The sequence below is a fragment of the Trichosurus vulpecula genome, chromosome 5, assembly GCF_011100635.1.
Source record: "Trichosurus vulpecula isolate mTriVul1 chromosome 5, mTriVul1.pri, whole genome shotgun sequence".
NCBI classification, from domain to species: Eukaryota; Metazoa; Chordata; class Mammalia; order Diprotodontia; family Phalangeridae; genus Trichosurus; species Trichosurus vulpecula.
Window position 1 is genome coordinate 234,361,128 of NC_050577.1, and position 22,150 is coordinate 234,383,277.

Genomic DNA, 22,150 nt, shown 5'->3' on the forward strand with positions numbered 1-22,150 from the left:
TTTACAATTAATCTCACTTGTTTCTATGTTACATGGTGATGAAAACATTCCTGTCCTTTTGAGTGCTTGTTGATGATTTGATAATTTATTTTAAATTCACTTCCTGAAGTATAGGCACTGGAAGTACTACCACTGGGTGCCTTTTCAAAATAAAGCTAAATAGCAGTTTTCTGATCTTTAAAGTGCGATATATGTATACTTGTAGGTTCACATGAAAATCCATTATGGGTGCAGGATGAAAATATTAGAAATCCTATTTCTATCTTTCTAAAAATAAGAATGAAATCAACTTCTATTATCTAAGATATGAATTGTCACAGCGCCTTTACTGATTGTGTCAGATGTGACATATACCTGAAGTATTCTCAGGGTCAGTGGGAGTTCGACAATATGGAAGAGTTGAAAATCATGCCCTTCCTCATTTGCTAACTTTCAACATATTGCCACATTATGTGTGTTTGGTTAAATGAATTTATAGGTTTTGTTATTTAGGTTAAAATAAACTAATTGTTACAAAATGGAGAAGTGGCTCAAAAAAGATTACTACAAAGAAAAATCTAATTAAAATAATATTAGTACCAGTGAATAAAGGAAAAAAAAAGCCAGAGCTCACACTTCTACATTCAATACAGCCTCTTTATCAGTCATATGAGAAAGGTGAAATCAATAGTGATCTAGTAATATCTGACAATGTGTGTCAAGAAAGTAAAATTTTGATTATTTGAAACGTATACATGTATAGATAGGTAGATATAATATATTTACATCTGCTACCATTTACAATGTACCTGATCCTGTGTTTTTATTATGCCTTAAAATATTAACTAATTAGTATGAAGTCATCAGGACATTTAAAAAACACCAAGCTTCTGTTGTTGAAAATGTTATGTGTCACCTTCAGGATCTCATATCTGAACATTTAAAAAATACTTTTGAAACTGAATTTCTAATCTTTTTAAAAGTCTTCCAAGTGAATAGTTTCATTTATCTTTGAACTCACTTGTGGAAAATATAAAAAGGACACCATCTGATTAGTCTGTAAGAACAATGGATTGACTTCAGGAGGATGGGCATTTGCTAGCTGTAATTCAACAAAAACTTTTGCATACTTAGTGGATAGCATTAAAAAGTGAAAATGAAGAAATTTCAACTAAGACATCCATTAAAACCAAGTATTGAAATAATCAATTTAGAATCATGGCTTTGAATAATTGTATCATAAAATGTCAAACCAAGAATTTATAAGATGTAGGGTGTTATATTAGAAAATCTATTTATCTAAAAAATAAGAATGGAACCAAGCTCTTCTGTTATTTAAGAGGTATTGTCACAGTACCTTTACTGGCTTTTGTTAAAATGTTCTCATTTTAGTGAGGGCCTAAAAGGGTTTTATATCATTAATGTTTTTATATTATTAAAGGTTTCCATGCCATTTTTTTTTACCATTTACCATTTTTACACCATTCACCATTATTTTAAAATACTTTTAATTAATCTTAATTAAATCCTATTAAGTTTCTCTTTTGGGTAGGTTTTGTGTATTACTGCAGTAGTATATGTATACACATGTATATGTAATTTAGCAATAAATATATGCAAAGTAAGACCAGCTTAAATGACTCCTCCCAGCATGACTGCAGATGCCACTACTGTATCTTTAAGAGGTAATGGAATATTGGGGAGATAATCTAATTGTAGTTCTTTGAGGCATCTGTGAGGTGATGACTTTAACTATGGTTCTCAAAAAACATTGATGACTGAAGGGAGTAGAGAGAAAAAAAATTAAGAGACTAGGTTTCCTGAGAGAACTGAGTTTAAAGATTACCCTGTGAGGAAACATGAAATGAATTCTTGAAAAGAGACTTTAATTGCTATTCCAAGAGAAATGACTAGTAGAACTCTATTTCTAGAAGTAAGGATAAGTCAGCAGTTATAACTGTGGTTATAGATAATATTGTGATCTTTGTAGATTATACAGTGTAAATAACTATGTCTTTTCTATATTGTTTTATTATACTGTTAATGGGTAGACACCATAGACAGTAATCCTGGCCTTTATTTAAATCTAGGAAATTGAGGAGGGGGTTGATATAAAGAGAAAAAATGAGCAGCATTTCTGGGAAAAGAAGTTACTCTAGACTACAGTTTATAAAGTAAATAGTATTTAATATATTTAATGTGAGTTGAGAACTGAATTGACTACTGATAGAAATGCTTAGTAATTAACAGAGAAATATTAAAAATATTAAAAGAAGAAATATTAAAAATACTGTCCCTGCCCTCCCCTTTGTTTCTTTAGAACCTGGGATGAGAATAAATAAGGAAAATGAGCTAGTAGCAAGTAGAAAAAAATGATCATCCCCCTCCCTACCCCTCAGACCATACCTGAAGACCAGTCCTAAACCATATGTTAAACACATTATGTACACATTCCCATGTTTTTAAACTGATGGTGCTGTGCAATCAAATAACTTTGGAGACTACTCCTTTAAATAGCTAAGAGGACTTTTGGATTTCAGCTTTTGGAAGGATGTTGGTAAGGGTCTGAGAACTTTCAGAATCTGAGTTCATCTGTATTTAGAAGCTTTGATTTCTGAAACAAAACAAAGCAACCTTTACCATATTCATATTTCACTTATTCTCCTGTGTCCAAGGGAAATGAACACAGCTTCATGTAGCAGCAAGCACCGTGGCACATCCAGGATGGTCTGCTGGCACAGGTTCTTTGATCTGCTTTTAAATGAAAGATAGCTTTTAAAGTGGTCAACAATCTTAGTTCAGGGGAAAGGTCAGCACTCTGAATGTTAGAGAAAATACAAGCAGAGAAATTAGCATAAAGACCAACAGACAGGGTTCCAGCTGCCTGAATCAAAGCAATATCACTTTACATACACCACTGGATCAAGGGAGCACAGACAACTGGGTAGTTAGGGGGGCTCTTAACAAAATGGCTACTCAGAGTTCCATCCAGGGAATCGAAAGATCCTTCTCATAAGCGAACCCCCAAAGCAAAATACCAACGTCAGAATATATATACCCTTTTGGCTAATATGCTCAGAGGCAGAAGGCATCACAACCTTTGTGACTCAATGCCTAATTAGGTTAGTACCAAAAGCCTTCCTACAAGCAAGCTTCCCCTAAGCCAGGTTCCCTTAAGCAAGCTTGCTCTTAGACAAGTTCTTCTGCCAATGGGCTCTAGATAACTCAGGATGTATCACAGTTGGCAGCTGAACACATGTGGTCATATTAGCCTATTAATAGACAGGGAAGATCTTGGTATTCCAAACATTACAGCTCAGCCCTTGGTTTTCATTGGAGAAGAAGTATTTGAGAGGGAATTTGGCAACAGTATTACCCTTTCCACCCACCAAAGAAATGAGATAAAAGAGGAATATTGAAACATTTTTAAATGCACAAAGAAAACAGAAGGAAGTTCAAAAGGAAACAGAAAAGCAGGAGAGCTTTGAAAGTAAATCTTGACTATATTATGTTTAAAAAGCAACATGTATATAATAGAATTCCCCAGTCACAAATAATCCTCTTTCTCTCCTACTTTGCAAGTAGAAGTGTTCTTTTTTATGTTAAAGTGCAGAATAAAAAGAAAAAAGACAATTCTTGTAACAAATAGGTATAGCCAAGCAAAACCATTCAATGATTTTGCCATGTCCAAAAATGTTTGTCTCTTGCTTCACCTTGATTCCATCACACCCGTTAGACTGTCAATACTATGTTTTATCATTGGGTTCTCTGGAGTCATGATTGCTAATTGTATCTGAATTCCAGTGCTTGCTCTCTATAAATATGTCCTATTTATCACTTTGCTATATATATATATATATATAGCTATTTGGAAATTGTCTCCCCCATTAGATTGTAAACTCTTTGAGGGCAGGGATTGTCTTTTGTCTTTTTGTATCTCCAGCCCTTAGCACAGTGACTGGCTTAATAAATGTGTATTGATTGACCTTTAGGAAAATCAAAGGGGAAGTTGTGTGAAGAGTGTATTGTAGAGATCTGAGGAAGGGAGACAAGTTAGGAAGATTTTCAATAATGCAATTTAGAGGTGCTGAAAGCTCCTTTGCAGGGTTGTGGGTGTGAGAGAGGTGAGAAAAGCATGGGTATAAAAGCTGTGGAGGTAGGAATGGCAAGAGTTGGCAATGAGGATAACAGGGTCATAGATTTAGAGTATGTTGTTTGTTCAGTCCAACTCTTCATGACCCCATGGACCATACTGTCCATGGAATATTCTTGGTAAGATACTGGAGTGATTGTCATTTCTTCTCTAGTAGCCAAACAGAGGTCAAATGACTTGCCCAGGTTACTGAGGTTTATTTGAATCAGGTCTTCTTGGTTCTAGGCCCAGCACTCTATTCAAACAAAGGTTAGTGACTTGCACAAGGTTACACAGCTAGTGAGTATCTGAGGCCAGATTTGAACTCAGGTCATCTTGACTCCAGGTTCAGCACTCTATCCAAAGCCATCAAGCTGCCTCTAGAACAAGAAAAGACTTTCTAGGCTATTGAATACAACCCCTTTATTTTGTGATGAGGAAACAACACCCAGAAGTTAAGCAACATCCATAGTCAGGGTCACAGAGCTATTATTAAATGTCTAAAGCGAGATTTGAACCCAGGCCTTCCTGATTCCAAGTCTACTATACCATGTAGAGATAGCATTGGGGGAGAGATGATAAGTTTGTTTTTGGACATGTTGAGTTTGAGATGCCTGCAGCATATCCAGTTCGAAGTATCTAGGAACAATTGGTGATGTAGAATTGAAGATAAGAGCAGAGACTAGGGACGAATTCAGCAAGTCTCCAACAAGAATGCTCTTTCTCCTCCCGTTTAAATTCTACTCATTTCTAAAGGTCTGACTCAAGTGTCACTTCTTCCATGAGGTTTTCTTGATATATAAAGCCCCTACTGGTCTCTTTTCTCTAAGCTCCTTATTCCCTTTTAGTCAATACCAAATTGTTAGTAGTATAATAATAAACTCCTATATAAAATATTACACAGAATCATGAATCAAAGAGATCTCAGATGCCATCTAATTCACATGTATCACCGCAGACATCCACTTTACAATGCTTTTGATGAGGACTCTTTCAGCACTTGAAAATCTTGAGTGACAGGGAATTCAATCTCTCTGGAGTCAGTCAGCTGATTCGGACAGCTTTGTTAGGAAGTTATTTCTTATATCCAATAACAATCTAATCCATTTTCTATGTGACAGTCTCTAAGATCCCTGCAGACAACAATCAGATACCCACCAAATGTCCTTTTCTCTGAGCTAAATATCCGTAGTTCTTTCCACCCTTCCCCATGAAACATTGTCTTAGGTAGTCCCCTCTGAAGCCACCTGTTTCCCACAGCATAGACTTGATGGGAGATAGGGGATGGGAAGAAGGGATAGCCTTCTAGCTGTAAGATATTTAGCAAAAACTGGAGTGCAGGTGTGGACATCAAAGGCTATCCCATAAAACTTACAAGAACATCAGAGTGTTATGTATGATAAAATGAAATTGAGACAGTCAAGAAATATTTATTAATTGCTAAGAGGGTGCCAACCACTATGTTAGGGAAAAACAGCTTCTCGTCTCAAGGGGTATTCATTCTAATGCTGGCTCAGCAATGTCCCCTTGGCATCTCTCGTATTCCTTCCACATAAGCTACTCTCCAGTTAAATTGGACCACGTGCCACCCCCCATTCACACATTTCCCACCTCCATAGCTTTTGACAGTTTCTAGTCATGGAATGGCACTCTCCAGCCCTATCCCTAGCTCTCAGAATCCTGCTTGCCCTCCAAAACTCAGCTCCTCCATGAAACTTCCTTTGATTTCCCCAGTCAGAAATAATCTTTCTCTTCTCTAGCCTCACACATTACCTGTGCCTTCTGTGTCTTTTTTTCTTGCTCAATACTTTCTATTTTCCATTATAGCTGCTTCATTATAAACATGATGAGATATAGGACTATGATTTGTTTATCTTTGTATCTTACCCATAAATGAGGTATAGTTGTCAATATATGATTTTCATTGTGTGATGACCATAGTACCTGGAACATAAGTAATTAGTGAACACTTACCAATTTTATGGCATCTGCTTAGTAAATGCTCATCATGAGATAATTGTTCTAAATTTAGAGCTGGAAAGGACCTCAGCCCATTTAGTCCAACCCCCTCATTTCAGAGGAAGAAAACAGATGCCCATGAAGTGAAAGGGTTTGTCTGAGGCAGGGTGGGGAACCTTCAGCCTCAAGGCCACATATGGTCCTTCTAGGTCCTCAAGTGTGGCCCTTTGACTGAATCCGAAATTCACAGAACAAATCCCCTTAACAAAAGGATTTGTTCTATAAAACTTGGCCTCAGTGCAAAGGCCACACCTAAGGACCCAGACAGGTTCCCCACCTCTGGCTAAGGTAACAAAGGCAAATAGCTAATACAGTGGATAGAGTTCTGGTCCTGGAGGTCAGATAGACCTAAATTCAAATCTCACCTCAACCCTTACTAGGCGTGTGATCCCGGGCACACCTCTGTCTCCTTTAGTTTCCTCATCTCTAAAATGGGATTAATAATAATACCTACGTCTCAGGATGGTTATGAGGATCAAATTAGATATGTGTACAAACGCTTTGTAAATCTAAAAGAGTTGATATAGATACTCACTGTTAGTAAGCATCAGAGACAGCACTTGAATCCAGTTTTTCCTGATGTCAGAGCCAGTACTCTTTCTACTGTACTATCCTACTGAAGATTTGAACTGAATCTGCGCAACAATATCCAAATTCAAGAGAGATGTCCTACTGAACAAGGTAGCCTTCTTGTGCCTATGGCTTTTTTTCTTTTGGACCTTGCTCTGATGCTTACTACATGTATTTGAACTAAGATTTGAACTTGGGAAGATGAGTCTTCCTGACTCCAAGCTTCATGCTTTACCACTGGGCCAGCTGGCTGCCTAGATTTCTATTTGTGTGTATATGAATCTGTGTCATATATTCATAGACAGTCCCCTCCCCATCTCTGAAATCTATCCGTAGACTCTCTGAAGGGTTAAGAACCCCTGTTGTACGCATTTGAAAATATACCTTTGCTTAAATGACCTCAGAGTGCCTCCTTCTTTACTTTAGCTATGGAATTACAGCACTGAGTTGATTATTATCTCAGTGATCCTGTGGATGAATGGTTTTCAGGGAAGTGATTCATTTTTATTCTGGTTTCTGCAAGTGATGTGAAAGGGATACCTAATATTAGCGATTTGTTATCTGAACTCACGGTTTGGGGAGGGATACCTTTAAAATGTACACAGGCAAAAATGGTTACATTTATTGGGTTATGAGTGCAATTTACAAAGTCAAACAGGAACGTGAAAAATTATGTAAGCATTATTTAAAGGCAACTGCTAGATTAAGCTTCAAAAGCTAAATATAGACGATTTTTAGAAACGTATCCCTGGGGATGTTGGCCTAATCTACTCTGACTCAGAGTTCGGGGAGCATCCAAAGGCTGTCTAAGATTCATGGGAACTGCCTAGATGGGCTTTGTTCTCACTTCTGTTTAAGGTCTCAGTTTCACCTCCATTCAGCCTTCTCTAGGGGCTGAGGTAATCTTGTTGTGGTCCTCATCCTGCAGGTTTCGTCAGTTGGAAATGCCGCCACCACCCTGGCCCACCCCCACCTATTTATATTAGCATCCACCTGGCCTTGGGTTTATGGCCTTGTGAATTGTCATTTGGCATTCTTTGGAAAGGGGTGTTTGTTGTTGTCCTGAGCAGAGCCCCATTTCCTTCCTTCTTACAATAGGTTAGAGCCAACCAGTAATCTACATATTGACTTGTCACTATTAGAAATCAAACTTTCTCCTCCTTTTAAACCAGACACTTCAAACCATTATACTCACACATTCCTCATTTCTTTCTTTTCTTCTTTTTTTGAAATGATGTCACTTCCAAGGAAGACAATAAAAGGTTGGGGAATGAATTAAAGTTCAACCTTCCTGAAACATAATTTTATATCCCAGAATGGCATTTTTAACTAATGGATAGAAAACGCTGTGCTCGGTGACAACTAATAAGGTAAGAATGAAAGAGTTACAGGAAAATAGTTTATCCAGAGGAAGAAAAAAAATTAATGAGCTAATTGCAATTAGGGGACAAATGATTGATCTATGCCTCCATCTGAGTGATTCAATTGTAGTACATTCCAGTGCTATGTGAGTCCCAGAATTTTCTTTTTTTTGGAGGGGGGCAAGGCAATTGGATTAAGTGACTTGCCCAAGGTCACGCAGCTAGTAAGGTGTCAAGTGTCTGAGGCTGCATTTGAACTCAGGTCCTCCTGACATGGTGCTCTATGCACTGTGCCACCTAACTGCCCCTAGTTCCAGAATTCTTAAGGATATTTAACCCAAACCATTGTTATCTGGAGTAATTGTTATGCCACAGTGAAATGCAAAAGGGAGGTATAGGGGTGGGAGTGGGGAGAAGAGAGCAGTGATGAGTTCTTGTTGAAGGCTGGTGATGGGCGGGAAAGGTAGAAAGCAAATACGAATTGCTTTCACCATACATTTTTTGTTGAGTCTGCAATATGCTTTCAGGAAGACTGTGGAATCCTTCTGTGCCTTAAAGAATTATTTAAGGTCTCGTTAGAAAAGGGATTCTCACCCAAGTGAAAAATGAAAAGGGCCAAGCTCCAGGCCAATTGACTGCCATGAGCCAGCTCCAAGATGTCACTGGGGTTAGCACCTCTCTCAATTACAGTAGACAGTCAGATTTAATCCAGTGTGTGGTGCAGGGAAAGGGAGCTAATGTACTGATGAGACCCATGGTGCTGTGATACTGCAGCAAGTAGATTATTAACTGGGGAAGAAAAAACAAAACAGGCATCTCCTGATGTTTCATAAATTCTATTCTTGCTAATGGACAATTAGTGGATAGTTACAGTAAGTTCTAGCACACAAAGGGAAATTAGTTTTATAGCTCCTTGAAATAACTGGCATAAATAATAAGATATTATGAACTTTTAAGCCTGCCCTATTGTAAGGGAGTGTAAATTCAGCTGTGTGGGATATAGGGGGCAAAGGTGTAATTAATTCCAGTAACCGACTGCTATGTTCTAGCCCAGAATGGCATTGCTTCGTGTGGCCTTATGGATTGACTTTTGTTCACCCTTCCAAATGAGGATAATTGAGGCACAAAGCCAAAAAGCATAGTTTGACATAGGCTTATGTCATCAACATCCAGGCCTATCGTGGTGAAACTGCAAGTGAGCTGGGACAGTGTGTGCCTAGCACGTGGCTGCCGTGAAAGGACTCTATTAACTTCCACAGGCAGCTAGGTAGCACACGTGTCAGGAAGACCCGAGTTCATATCCAACCTCAGACACTTACTAGCTGTGTGACTCTGGGAAAGCCATTTAACCTTCTTTGCCTCTGTTTCCTTATTTGTAAAATGAGCTGGAGAAGGAAATAGCAAACCATTTCTGTATCTTTGCCAAGAACCCACCCTCCCCAAAAAGGGGGGCCACAAAAGGTTCGGATACCACTAGAAATGACTGAACAACTGACTTCCTTGCCATTCCTTGAATCTCCAAACTCTGGGAATTTTCACTGGTTGTTTCCCATACCTCTGTCTGCTGGCTTCCCTGGTAAGGTATCAGTAAGGCAATAAACACAACATCAACAGTAATCGTGAATATGCCTATGTAGTTCTGTATCGCAAAGTATGAGAGACTCTCCATAAAGAAGGTAGAAGTATAACATTTATTCAAACATCGGCAAACCATATCCCATAACCAAATGTTCAGCTCTGACATCCAGTTAACCCAGTTCATCATAACAACAAGGAACCCAAAACACAATATCACAACATGGAGCCACACCATCAGTAAAAACTCTCCGACCCCCAGCTGGGGTCTTCCCCATAAACAAATTCACAGTACAGCTAAGTCAGCCTGTTCAGTTCTAACTATGATGAGGGAGGCCATTAGCAGCCAATTAGCAGCCATAACTGCTGCTCGCTCTCTCTCTCTCTCTCTCTCTCTCTCTCTCTCTCTCTATCTCTATCTCTATTTTTCCTGTGACATAACTTTCTTTTCCTGTCAGGAAGCTCCTCCCACCACATGTGTCTTTAGGCTTCCTGTGATGTAACCAGGTCACATGGCCTATTAATGCATGGGAAAGATCTTCAAATCTAAATTGCTACTACACCTTCAAACCTCAGCTCAAATCCCCCTTCCTGATCCCCTTTAATACTAATACCCACCCTTTGGAATCACCAGTTTATTCTGTATATAACTTGTTCATATGTAGTCCTTTTTCATGCTGTCTCCCACATTAGATTGTGAACTTCCTGAAGATAGAGGCACTATCTTTTCCCATCCTTTGTATGCCCAGCACTCCATACAGTGTATAGATGGTACTAATAAATGCTTATTCATATTCATTTGAACTACTGCCTTGAGCTGTCTCATGATTCTTAGATTAGTTAAACCTGGGGAATTATTTGGCCTGACTCTCAAGTGCCATTTTGATGACCTTTTTAGATCATGACTCTTCTCATATCCTTTTCATCTGAGTGAACCAGTCTTTCTCCTAGTCTTGTTAATTTCTTATAATTCCCAGAAACCATCAGTTCCATCTCCAAAGGGGGAGGATAGTGAATGTAAACAGATTGTTATATTAAAAATGACCTTTATTCATCACCTATGACCAACTTTGTGGCAGTGCTCTACTACCTTATCTAGATTTCTCCTTGTACAACAGATAATGGGTTCATCAGCCCATCTGTACTTGAAGACTTTCCAGCTTTAAAGACCTACAAGTGCTTGGTTTTCATCGATATAGTCAGGGGTCACCTTCATGGCTCAATGGGGAATCTGGGTAGGATTGTGGAGGATGATGTGTGTGTATGCCTTTTAGAAATTCACTGAAAGTAACCTGTAAGTAGAAATACTTACAAGAAAAAGGTCAAAAAGAAATTGGGAATGCCCTAAAAGCAATTGCATTGAGGAAGTGGAAGAATTTTAATAAAGTTGAAATGATCATCTACATAATGATACTGCCTCTGGCTGTAAGTGACATATATTAAAAACTGGAAGATGGGAAAAGGGCTTGTCAGGTTTTGGCATCTTGGTTCCTATTACCATGTATGAGCTGGAATTGACAGAACTGAACTTAGGGAGTAGGAGATAACGTGGGTCATGGCATTCACTATCTCTATGAAGAACTCTGGAGCTGAAAGGAAACTCTAGAAGGCAAAACCAAGATGGCAGAGTAACAGGAAGAAGTACATCCAGGTTACACCACCTCCAAAAATATCTAGAAAATTGACTAGATTGAATCCTGATGGCAAAGTCCTAGGGAAAAAAAATCACAAGGAATTATTTGCCTAGGTTTGGGTAGAAAGGGAAAGGGATCTGCAGACATTGGGGATGAGGGGGATCTAACCAGATATGGTCATGTAAGGCATTCTACCATAGAAAGAAGCTGTTTACTAGGACAGGAAGAGGATTTAAATCAATTAGAGGGGTACAAACTCTGCAAGGTGCATGGATAGGTACAAATTGGCATCTCTGTCATTCACTACCTAATTCTGGGTCAGAGATCCAGGACATGCACCGAGTGGTTGCAAGCCAGAGTGAGGAGCAGTCACAGGTCATAGGATGTATATTAAGCAAACAGTAAGTTCAGAAGTAAGCAGCACGTGTGAGTGTCTTGGGTCCCAGAAGTACAGCATGATCTGAGTTCCACTTTCCAGCCTACTCTGAACTAGCAGTTTTCCCACTAGTTGATAATGGATGGATCCAACAGCAGCCTACTGATCTCCAAGTAGGTAAAGCCTATAGATGTTTTATTGAGACCAGGACTTCTTAAATTTTTCCAATGACCATTTGTTGCATTTAGGCAATGTTCCTTGGTGTTGCCATGGCCTGAGGGCATGCACAGTGCAAAGAGTGCATGCTTTGTGTTCAGAAACAAGGCTGCACTGAAGTTGACTGAGGCAAGCACGGTCAGAAACACCTTGGGATTCATTATGTGTTTGATTTTTAGTTAAGTTTTGGTTTTCATGAGTTTAGAAGCCTCTTACTGTTGCCAATTTTTTTTTGCAGTCACACCCCACAGTTTAAGGAACACTGGTCTAGACCCCAGTCCAGGGCAAGAACTTGAAGATCTCATATCAGCATGGCAGAAATCAGACTTTGCCCTGGACCAAACCACTTTGGGAGAACTGAAAGCTTGAAGGTCCCCAGCTGAGCTGTCCGGGAGATGTTGGAATAACATAACTCTTATTACCCCTAAGAAAGCAGCTGGAAGACCTAAATAAACAGTCCCTTCAGGAGTAGGTGGAGCCAAGTCCTAACATAAGGTCTGAAATCAGGAAGTAGACTAGGAAAATGCACAGACAAAATAGAACCCCATAAAAAGCTGTAATGATAATGGAGATGCTCAAGACATAATCCAGAAGAAAATATTAACTGCCAAACATCTAAAACACAATTTAGGCACAAGTTCAACTAGTAGCCCCGGAAGTGATGTTTTTAAACTGATATATGAATTCTAGAGAAAAATTGTAAAAGAAATGAGCTCTATGCAAAGAAGAATTGGAAAAGGAATCAACATTTTGGCACAAGAGTACAAAACCTTGCCTAAGAAACAAGCTGCCTAAAATCAGAATGGACCAATAGATGGTAATGATTCTGTGAGACAAGAAATGGAGGCAAGATGATGGTCCAGTGGACAGAGTAATGGGCTTGGAGTCAGGAAGACAAATTCAACTCCAGCCCCAGACACTAGCTGTATTGTTCTGGGCAAGTCACTTAGCTTCTGTTTGCCTCAATTTCCTCGACAGTAAATTGGGGATAATAATGACTCCTACCTGCAGCGTTTTTGTGAGGATCAAATGAAATGATATTTGTAAAAGTGTTTAGCACAATGTCTGAAAGAGTAATTGCTAAATAAATCTTTACTCGGCCAATTAAAGCAAAGTCAAAGGATTGAACACAACAGAAGAAAATGTAAAGTATTTTGTGTCAAAAAATAATTGACCTAGAAAACTGATTAAGGATAGATAATTTGTGAATCATTCAGCCACTTAAAAAATGTGCATGGACACACACACACACACACACATACACACATACACACCGAGACAGCCACACAGCCATGGAAATGGAGGGCAAAACAGAAACAGAAAGAACCCATAAGTTACTTCTCGAAAGAAACTTCAAAATGAAAACTCCCAGGAACACTGGAGCCAAAATTAAGAGCTTCCAGACTAAAGAAAAGATACTGCAAGTAGCCACAAAGAAAGAATTTAAGTACCAAGGAGCCACAGTTAGGATCACACACAATGTAGCAACCACAATTTCAAAGGAGTGCAAGATATGGAATACAGTATCTCAGAAAATGAAAGATATAGACTTGAAACCAAGAACAACTTACCCAGAAAACCTGAGTTTATTTGAGTTTGTCCTCAGTTTCCAGTGCAAATACTGCTACCAGTCACTGTTGTCTGGGGACACTGTTAAGAAGCTCATGAGAAGTCCAGATCTCCCGACCCTCCAAAGTTGACAAGGTCATGCCCTTGTTAAGGAAAGGGGAGAAGAATTAGTCTCTTCTTCTCCCTCCCCTAACACCCCCTCCTTCTCCACACAAGTGATTCTGTCTCACACACAAAGTTAGACAAAACAGTTTCTAGAAAGAGAACTAACAATTGGGGGAGGAGATATAAGGGAAGGCCTTGTAAGGGAAGGCCTTGTGTAGGAGGTGATACCTGAGTCATGTTTGAAAAAAGCTAGAGATTCTATACACAGAAATGAGGGAGCAGTATTGTCTCCTGGCTTGCCGCTAGGATCGGAATTTGCTTGCTGTTTTCTAGAAAACGCACAGGCCAAGATAGAGCGTGGAGAAAAAAGTGTATTTAATGCCTTTGAGGGACTGACTAAAATGTTTTCATTTGATAAAGGTCTTAGAATTATAGTAACTAACTATTTACTCTAGGGTAGGGTGATTGACTCTGTCTTTACATAATTTTAGTAATTAATGTGAAAATATCAGAACATGCCCTTTGTTTACCTTCGAACCAGGAATGAGAAAGAATAGGGAAGATAGGCCAGTAGCACATAAGAAGTTTATTAGGATCATGCCCCAAGGAAACCTAATCACTAGGAAATTAGCGTCCTTCAAGATTGCATCATGTTTGGTACTCATGCGTCACCAGTACCTTCATACTTTGTGCCCCTATGGTTGGAAGGTTGGAGGACAGAGCAAAAAACTCCTCCAAAAGCCTTCATTTAAAGAGAAATCCCAGACGAGCCAACTCTTCATTTCCCAGCAACTGCACTCTTTAGACTGGACTCTACCATGGCTTCTTTCTGGGTACTTTTTTTCTCCTTCGCTGACTTTCAGCTTCCTTTTGTGTGCTGTTGTCCTTCCCCCATTAGATTGTAAACTCCTTGAGGGTGGGGACTGTCTTTGTTTTTCTGATTTGGAATCTCAGTACTTGACACCCTGCTTGGCGCACAGTAGGTATTTAATTAAGGTCTATTGGCTAACTGAAAACAACCTTACACAGACTAGATGCAGGGTGATGGGCTCTAATCTTTCTAACCCTAATAATTTCATAATCCTCAGCTGATTTTTATTTGAGACAATGAGGTATAGTGAATAGTGAAAAGATGACTTGAATAATGAACATTGGTTTGAAACTTAGACGAAACAAAGGATTTAGAGTTGAAGGGAGCCTCAGAGATCATCTAACTTACCTTACTCTTTGCTCCTGCTTTACAGATTAGGAACCTGAGGCTCATCAAGGGGGAAATGCCATCCTCAGGACAAAATAGGTCTGAGTAGAGTGAGTTTTGAACATGAGTCCTTGACTCCAATTCCAGTATTCTTTCCACTATCCAACAGTGTTTAATCTCTAAGCCGTGTGACCATGGGAAAGTCAATCAATCTCTCTGACTCTTCGTTTCCTCATCTTTATAATGAAGATAACAATACTTACATCACTTTTCACTTTAAAATTCTAATACTTATTTGTGTGTGATGGTAGTCATCTCTGGGGCAGGGAGAAGGAAGGGAAGAAAAAAGGGGGAAAAAGAAATGTACATTATAGCTTTATTATGTGTTTTACTTATTTAAAAGGAATAGCAAATGGTACATAATAGATTTGCAGCTTCATGTACTGTCACCTTTTTTTTATTATACTGTGTTATGGAAATGTTTATTTTATTCCACTAATTAAAAATAACCCCCCCCATGCTAATTAAATGTAAGTTAATACTTGTACTAGTCGGGTCAATGTATGTGGAGTTGATGTGAGCATTCACCTCCAAATGATTGCATTATATATATATATATTTCAAATATTTTCAATATTTACCCATATCTACTCTTTTTTCTCCAATAGAACATCAGCTCCCTCAGGGCAGGAAATATTTGGGTTTTGTCTCTTTGTCCCCAGCCCCTGGCACATAAAAAAGCTAATTGAATAAATGCTAGTTGAATTGAACTATTGACGTGTGAGGATTTGCCAAAGGTTGTTCAGTGGATAAATATGGATTTCCTTAAAAGGCTGATAGCAAGCTCATTTTAAGCATCGCCTTTATATTTCCTCAGATCTACAAGATCCCTATGTTATCTTTAATGGTTTGAGATATAAAAATTAAATTATTCTGTTGCTTATTGAAGGTAGAAGTGAATTTTCAATACAGATTGAATTTTCTTCAGGAAGGCTACCAGTTCTATTGGTCATTCTTCTGCTTTATGAAAATCACATTTTGCTACATCATCTATACCCCAAGTCATCTGGTATGAAGAAAGCTTAGCCTCCATAACGAAAATAAACCAGTATGCTAAAAGGCAAAAATTGATAAGAATGTGAATTTCAGAAGACCTAACAGTGTTGTTTTTGCACTAGCTGCTTCTAGGGAAAATCATATATTACTTGGGGATAAGCACCGGTTATGCTACTTTAATGGAATAGTTTGAGTTATGTTCAGTACTTATTTTTTCATTAAAAAATCTTTGTTAGATTCAAGTTACCATACAGGACATGATCCTAGAGAACAGGGGCACTACTTTCAACATTTTGGTGTCGTATCCATTGCCAAGTCTCTATGCCTCCAAAGCCTAGTCCAATTCCATGCACTCAGTAGGCACTCTCCAAATTCTTCCTGACTATATCTCAACACTTAGAAACCTATTGAGCTTTGCATGGACAGGCAACTGCTGAAGGGATAGATTCTCAAGGCATCCGAAAAAGAGGAGAATGAAAGATCCTTAGACAAAAACAAGACAGGTATCACCTCCAAAAACAAAAATAAAATTTGTAAGAAAACACCAATGAGTCCTGGCCCATATTGTTGTTGAGTCATTTCAGTCATGTCTTATTCTTCATGACCCCTTTTGGGAGATTTTCTTAGCAAAGATACTGGAGTGGTTTGCCATTTCTTTTCTCCAGCCAAGGAAACTGAGAGTTGCCCAGGGTCACACAGCTAGTGTCTGAGGCCAGATTTGAACTCAGGAAGATTAGTCTTCCTGATTCTAGGCCCAGTGCTCTATCCACTGCACCACCTAGCTTTCCATGCCCTCATTGGGTACTCTCTAAATGTTTCCTGATTAAAAATAATAAATATAATAATAAATTATAAATAAGTAGAAGCAAATTGAGCTTTTCATGGATAAGCAACTACTAAAGGAATAGATTCTCAAGGCATCTGAAAAAGAGGATACAAGATCCTTAGAGAAACAAAATTACAAGTATTATTATTATTAACAACAACAAATCAATGAGAGAACGTCAATGACTACTGATCCACATATTTACTTTTCCAAAAGCATTTATGAGAATAATGTATATACAATGTGAACATCATTGATGAAGATATGGGAAGGGAATAGGTATGCTTTCATGAATTCTATTTTAGCATCTTATAATACAACACAACAAACATTTTTAGAAGTAATTACTATGGGCTAAGCACCATTTTTAAGTGCTAGGAATACAAAGAAAGGCAAAAGCAGTCCTTGTCTGCAAGGAGCTTCCATTCTAACTGGGAACACAACATATAAATAAATAACTACACACAAAAAAAGTCATACAATTGATTGAAAGTTGTAGTGAATACAAAATAATTATATAATAGTTAACATTTATATAACTCTTTAATGCTTGCACAATGCTTTACAAATATGTGGGATACTCAGTTTTCTACCTTTTTTTTGACACTGTATTTTGGCCATCCATGGACCAGCTAGGTTAAATTCAAAGAAACAGGACTGGGCTTATAGTGGGGTGCTAAGCTTTTCAGAAAGAATGAAGGCTGTTGGCTGTGGGAAAAAATGCCCACATGGATGCAAATGCAAATCCACATCATTGTCTTGATGTAGTCAGTTATTTGCATGGTCTGATTTTAGCATTTTGTTTTCTTCAAAAGAGTTTATCAAAGAGTGCCTGAAAGTATGAACAATTTTTAAAAGTCAACAACATGCGTGCTCTCTCTCTTTCTCTGTCTCTCTCTCTCTTCCCCCCTCTCCCTCTCCCTCTTTCTAACTTCTCTGTATTCCATCCCCCACTGCTCACATTTCTTTTGTTTTATTTGTTTTCTCATCATTGTGTTACATTTTGTATTATGCTAATTTGTTAAATATTAGCTTTGGCTTTTAAAAAAATGTTGCTTGGCTTAGTTTTTCATGAAAAACTCTCTCTGAAGAGGTAAAATATTATTTGTCAAAGCATTATATTCCACCTACTGGAAAATGGTTTATTTTGAAATAAATTTCACTCCTTTACAAGAATAGGGAAATATAGATTAAAGTATTACATTTATTGTGCAAAGAAAAGACAACGTCTCTTCTCCAGCAGCTGCATAATTACAATAAGACTAAAATAACTTCATTTTGTCTCACATGGAATGTTTCTGCTCTGAATGTTCAAGGAGAGGTGCGACAATTAACTCAGCACATAGTTTCCATCACTGGGTTTCATCTGATGAATTTAGCAAAATATCTTAATGTCTTGGGTTATTTTATTAAGACTTGAGGTAAACGTAGAAATAACCCCATATTGAGTAAGACTCATTCTTTGTATGACAATGATAAAATTAGGCCCTGGTTGACGTAAACATGGTAAAAATAAATAATTCAAGAGCCTCTGTTCCTTTTAAAAAACAAACTCGACAGTTTTGACACTTTTTTTTTTTAACAATAGTTCACAGCTTTCCTGGAAATTGCTGTGCAAAAGAGCTTTGTGATGTTGTTTTTTTTCTCCTATGGTATAAATAAAGCTGTGGATCTCTTTTAGGGATCTCCTGGTACCTTTAATCACATTTTCCATTTTATATGTAGTGAAATTTTCACTTCCATATATGCAATGTCTGTTTTGGTTAATGTTCGATATGTGAAGGATGTTGATTAGTGCAAGGTCACTTGTTCCTGGGGAGATGTATCTATTGGCCTGTCTAACTGTATCTATATATATATGGGGAAAGATAGCTATAAAGATAGATAGATAGATAGATAGATGGATGGATGGATGGATTATATAAACCGATAGATGATCGATATCACCAATGACCAGAAGACTGAGCACTAAATTTGGAGTTAGAGGACTTATGTTTGAATCTTCTTTCTACAGTCATCCCTATGTGGCCTCAGTAAAGTTTTTCTTCTTCTCTGGGCCTCAATTTCACCATCTATACAATGAGGAGTTTGAACTAGTTGACCATGGAGGTACTCTTCAGTTTTAAAGCCTATGGTCTTGTATAAATATGACATGTGCTGGCCACTCAAACTGTTTCATTAACACTTCTCACATAGGGCCTAAGGATACCTATTCACTGTCTGGACTGGACTCCCACCTTCTCTAACATAGGCAGATGTAGGTTCCCAGAGAAAGACTACCACCACATGATTATAATTAAAACAAAACAAAATCTTTGTTGTAGGTTGCCCCTAGGACCAATTCATCTTTCATTTCATCACATGAGCTCCCATCTTATACTTACATTTACACAAAACCACCCACTCACAATGGATATTTTTAGATCTCAAACAAAATTATTTACATAATATAACCCTGGATTTAGGTCAGGACTATTTGCATAAGAATCTCCTCATTGGTGGAGAGAATAATGACTCAAGGCCATGAGCCTGATCTTCAGGGAGCTAGGTGGTAGGGTAGATAGAGCATTAGGCTTGGAGTCAGGAAGATCACAGTTCAAATTTGGTCTCAGACACCTACTAGCTGTATAATACTAAACATGGCACTTAACTTTTGCCTCAATTTCTTCAATTGTAATAGGCACTTAAACACTTGGACCCTTCTCCCTCGAGGGCTAATATTGGCTCAAGAGCTTAGAAGATGAGATATACTTCCTCTCTGCTTTGAGAGAGGGTATGTGGTTCTTGATCCTCTTCACTGATAAACTCAGAGAGAAAGAGAGTGGGTTTTGGAAGGCAGATATAGGGAAAAGCTAGATCCTCACCATGTCACTAATTTATAGCTTGCCTTCATCCAAATATCAAGGAATTTCCCCCTCAGTGATATTAGACATTCTCCATTGAGCTGACACTCTATAAAGGTATTGCCTTCATGTATGTGATAGACAAGATGGCAATTGAAGTCTTCACTGTTTTTGGTGCAAGATGTATTTCTGCATTAGCCACATTTTGAAAGAAAACAAATAAAACAACAAAAAATAAAGAAAGTGAAAAAGTATGCTTTACTCTGCATTCAGAGTTTATCAGTTCTCTGTCTGGAGTTGGATAGCATCTTTCATCTTGGCTCCTTTGGGATTATCTTGGATCATTGTCATGATCAGAGAAGCCGTCTTTCACAGTTGATAATTCTTACTATACTGCTGTTACTGTGCATAATGTTCTCTTGGTTCAGCCCACTTCACTTTGTATGAGTTCATATAAGTCTTTCCAAGTTTTTCCGAAACCATCCTGCTTATCATTTCTTATAGCACAACAGTGTTCCATCACAATCATATACCACAACTTGTTCAACTATTTCCCAAATGATGGGCACTTCCTCAATTTCCAATTCTTTGCCACCACAAAAAGAGCTGCAATAATTTTTTTTGTACAATCAGATCCTTGTCTGTTTTCTTGAATCTCTTTGGGATATACACCTAGTAGTGGTATTGCTAGGTCAAAGGGTATGCACAGTTTTATAGCCCTTTGGGTGTAGTTCCAAATTGTTCTCCAGGATAGTTGGACTAATTCATAACTCTACCAGCAGTGAATTAAAGTCTCATTTTTCCCATATCTCCTCCATTACTCGTCATTTTCCCCTTTGTACCATATTAACCAATCTGATAAGCATGATGTGGTGTCTCAGAGTTGTTTTAATTTGTACTTATCTAATCAGTAGTGATTTAGAACATTTTCTCATGTACTTATTGATAGCTTTGATTTCTTTTTCTGAAAACTGCCTTTTCTCATCCTTTTACCATTTATCAATTGGGGAACGGCTCTTGTTTTTATGAACTTGGCTCAGTTCCCTATATATTTGAGAAATGAGACCTTTACTAGAGAAACTTGCTGTAAATTCCACCCACCCCTCCCCAGTTGCTGGTTTTCCTTCTAATTTTGGCTGCATTAGTTTTATTTGTGCAAAAGGTTTTTTTTTAATTTCATCTAATCAAAATGATCTGTTTTACCTCCTCTAATCCTGCCTATCTCTTGTTTGGTCACCACTGGTGTTTCATCTATCTGGGCACTGGGCCGACTTCCACCCCTGTGTCACAGAACTCTTTTTCCAAACTAATGAGTTGTCTTGGCCTGTAAGAATGTCTTATTCTGAGCTTTTGGTGGCTCTACCACTCCAGAATTCAATTAGAGGTGTTCTTTTAAAGTTATTTTGAGGGCAATGTTGGGAGGGCTTAGTTGAGCATGTCCTCCATCATCAGGTATCCATTTTCAGTTCTCAAATGCTGTGATTCTGTACTTGTCCTCAATTATATAATAATTATGTGTTACAGGAAGAACTTGAACCCAGACCCTCTTACTACAAGACCAGACCTTTATTCACCATACCCTATTTCTTTGCATCTAACTATCCATCAAATATATACACACACTCAGATATATCACAGTTCCTATCTATATATACATGATATAAACACATATATGTATAAGGTAGAATTGTGTATTCTTTGTCAATGTTCACTAATGTTAACCTTGCTCAGGGAAGTCATCAATATCCAGCAAGATTTCCCACAGTATTCTAACATAAAGCATTGATGCTAATTCCAAAAAATTGTCTTTAATGTTCATGAATAAGTTAGAGTGTATGTTTCAAGCTCTGGGGAGTATATGCTCATGTACTGAAAGAATAAATTTCCATTCATAACTACAGACCATATGTTGCTCGAGGCAACAAAAATCTCATTCTGTGAGCAAAATGCTGCGCCTTAAAATTGAATATGAATCCAATACCTGAAATATCTTAAAATTATTATGTCATCATCCATGGCTTATAAAGTTCTATGTTATACTATTATGATTGGGTAGATTTACCTGATATTAAAATCTTATAACACTGGTACTCTTTTTATAAAGCACATTTTAAAAAAAAATAGTTGATTTGAATGCTATATTAAATCCTATTAACAGCAAATGGTTCCCATGGGGGTTTATGCATGAAAATATGATAGTACAATAAATACCCCACATTTTAAGAAGTAATTGGCTTTGAAATGGTATCATCAAAAATAATGAAGAATCTCAGCTTCTAAAGGAGTGTTGTAAAATAGCACATTATCATGTTCATTTGCTCCTCTTTGAGTTCTCCAAACCTGGTGAGAAAGAGAAATATGTTTCCTCCCTTTCCTCCCTAGTCTCTAGGTAAAATCATTCTGCCTAGCTTAAAAACCTGGAACGATGTCAGTGTCCACTCTATCCTCTGAGCAAAGCCATAAGTATTGTGGGGGTGATAGGGCTTTTTTCTTAGGGTGCTAGTGTCTGTATGGGTTCACCAGCACATGTGTTTATGTTGGGAAGAAGCTATCCTCTGGGCCACTAATACTACCCTCTCCTTTGTCATCTTTCCTCCTCCAGTTGGTTTTTACCCCCAAGTGAATGAATTCCTACTTATTACTCAGCCTATGAGGTACCCAGGAATATGGAATGTTTCACTAAACCTACTT